The 2,936-nt window shown below is 48.0% G+C and overlaps 1 pseudogene; it reads right to left on the bottom strand.

The window, feature by feature from the left end:
* Positions 1 to 511: 511 nt before the first annotated feature.
* Positions 512 to 1,537, bottom strand: LOC104980162 (annotated as a pseudogene).
* Between the last annotated feature and the right edge of the window lie 1,399 nt (positions 1,538 to 2,936).

Genomic DNA, 2,936 nt, shown 5'->3' with positions numbered 1-2,936 from the left:
GAGGTGTCCTTCTGACCTCTAGTCATACTCAGTGTTGGACACCATATGGCTGGGAAAGAAAGAGAGCTTCCAGGCCTTGTTCGGGACATAGGATCCAAGCTGTGGAGAAGAGGGGAGAGTAGACGAGAAACTCAGATGATAATATGGTCACTCAGCTGTGATTGGGCGATTGAGTAGTAGGTCTGACTAAGTCTTTCCAAGTCTGGGGAGTATGAGAGAGTGAGTGGAAGTGAAGTAAAATCACTCAGTTGTGTCTGACTCTTTGGAACCCCATGGACTATACAGTCCATGGAATTCTCCAGGCCAGAATACTGGAGTGAGTAGCCTTTTCCTTCTTAATTTATGCCAGGCCTGCATCAGTCAGGTCTGAGTGCCATTGACGTGAACAGGAGGAACAGTGAGACAAATACCACGTTTGAGTAGATGTGAATTTAAGTTGAGGACTAACAGGAAATGATTATTTGTTGTTGTCCAAGGTTTATTGAAAATATCACAGCACAGCAGAAAAGACTCAAATGGCTCCACGCAGTGTTTTGAAATTCATCCGGACTGCAGGCTGAGTGACCTGCAGGTTGGACAGACCGCCCAAGTCCAGGAGCTTCAGCATTTCCTTCGTGTCAGGATCTACTTCAATGATTTCCTGCTCCAGGGCTGAGATGTCAGGCACGTGTCTGTCTTTGTCTCTCCTTCTCCTGCAGCTTGATGGAGATTCCTCTCACCGGGCCTTTCTGAATCCGCTTCAGCAGATGTGTGACGTAGCCTGCTTGTTGGGGAGCTTCTTGCTGGGAATAATGGCGGTCTCCGCGCCCACACCCGCTTGTTGGTGTGGAAGTCACTGCCCAGGCGCGTGTGGAACTTCTCAAAGACCCAGGCCGCCTTTTGGTGCAAATGCGCCCCCTGTTGGCGGGTCCTTGGAAAAAGAGCAGGAAATGATTATTATTTTTCTTCCCTAGTATACTAAGGGGAAGCTGAATTTATGCCTGGCTAAGTTTTCCTTTCATTGTTGTTTTTTTTCCGCCCCCTGTCTACATCTGCTTTCTCTGTTCCTGTATCAGAGACTTGGGGAGCTATCCTGCATGGCAGTGACAAAATCAGCTTTGTTAGAAGTATGAAGTTGTTTCCAAACTTACTGTTTTAGATTTACTGAACAACAGCAGCAACAATAAATCTAGTTATTATCCTTGAAGTCAGAGGTTAGGTGGGTACAGCTCTTTGGGAGGGAGTAAGGGAAAGAGAGAAGAGCACAAGTTGTCTTTGGGAATGGATCTCTTCGTTGCCCTCAAGAGAGAAGGGAATGTAGATCTGAATCGGATGGGTGAGTATTTTCTGCAGGCTCGAATTGAGGAATCTTAGATGAATCTTACCACACATGAGGGCTGTGTCCTTTCCCAGTCAGAGACCAGATCTTGGCAAAGCAGACCTGCCTCTTTTGGCGCTTAGTTCTTTTCATATTAAGTCCTGGATCTGGTCTTGGCTTTCTCAGCTTTTCCACTGCAGGCAACGAGTGCCTTGTTTTTCTGTTAACCAAGGAGGCCATATGGCTTTCACAGTGAGCTTTCAGCCACTCTTGGTCTTTTGTTTTCTTTTTCCAAAGAATCACTCCTGCCTAACAAGAACTGCCCATGAGTTACTATTTCCCTCCAAACACCTGATACCTCACACCTAGTGCTAGTGAATATCCATCTACAAAAATACATCCCACTTTATTACTGGTGCTAGTTTTAGTAATAGCACGGTTACCTGTGCTGGGGCTAACAAGTGGTGGGGGTCGTCATTTCCAAGTGGGTGGTCAGCGATCCAGCTCCAAAACCCCATCCCAGGTTTATGGGTACTTCTGGTACCGGCTGTCATGGGTTGGGTTCCCTAGGATGCAGACTCTGAGATGGAGATCGGTATGCAATAGGCTGACTGGTGAACTTGGCATCAGTTCCTGTAGGAGAGAAGGGAAGGGAAGGACAGGAAGAAAGTTGGGGCAGAAGGAGAAGTTGAATAGCAATGCAGTTTCAGTGAAGTCCTCAGCAAACCTATGGGCAGCCCTGAAGTTGGAATGACTCTTCTGTATTGTTCCGAATTGGGCTGAGAGTGCTGGACTGCACTATGATCAGCCATGCAGTGTGGACTCCTCTGGGAGTGTGGTGCACCCTCGTTACTCAGGCCATCCCTCTAAGGGTCTGAAAGCTGAGGGCTTTTTCCTACAGCACTTCCAGAGCCAGGGAATAGTCCTTCACTCACAAGTAGAGAACAAGGTGGCACACTATAGCATCCACATATGGATCCCTAGGGCTTCCCTGGTGGCTCAGATGGCAAAGAGGCTGCCTGCAATGCGGGAGACCTGGGTTTGATCCCTGGGTTAGGAAGATCCCCTGGAAGAGGGCATGGCAACACTCTCCAGGAATGCCTGGAGAATTCCATGCACAGAGGAGTCTGGTGGGCTACAGTCCATGGGGTTGCAAAGAGCCGGACACAACTGGACGACTAACACTTTCATGTTTTCATGGATCACTATGTGCATTTCCAAAGTTTTGTCCGGTGACTAGAGCACAGTGAATACTCTAAACTTTTTTTCTAAATTGATAAGTGTTGCCCTGTGAGCTGAGTTCTGCTATACTTTGTGTTTGGTTCTCTTTAAATATGGCTTCTCAGGCTTAACACCCAGAGACTTGAGATGATGAAGGCTCACTCCAGAGGTCAGTTACTAGTGGAAACCACTTTCCCCACCCAGCCCCCATCATAAGGCAGCTTCTCTCCCTGGGACTTTCTCCATTTGCAGCCTCCTCCTGGTCTACCATGGGGCCGTTACAGCATCTGAGTGTGCCCAGAACCCTGACCGAAAGCCCTGTCAGAATGGGTCTGGCTTGACCTCTGTTTTCTGGGATCTGCCTCTGCCACTTGTGCATGGCTTTTGCTCCAAGTTTTGATTTTAGCCTTTTGGTTAA

Source organism: Bison bison, unplaced genomic scaffold, assembly GCF_000754665.1.
Source record: "Bison bison bison isolate TAMUID 2011002044 unplaced genomic scaffold, Bison_UMD1.0 scf7180017858736, whole genome shotgun sequence".
Classification (NCBI taxonomy): domain Eukaryota; kingdom Metazoa; phylum Chordata; class Mammalia; order Artiodactyla; family Bovidae; genus Bison; species Bison bison.
Note: the sequence above shows the minus strand (reverse complement) of the source record. Positions and strands in the feature narration are given on the sequence as shown.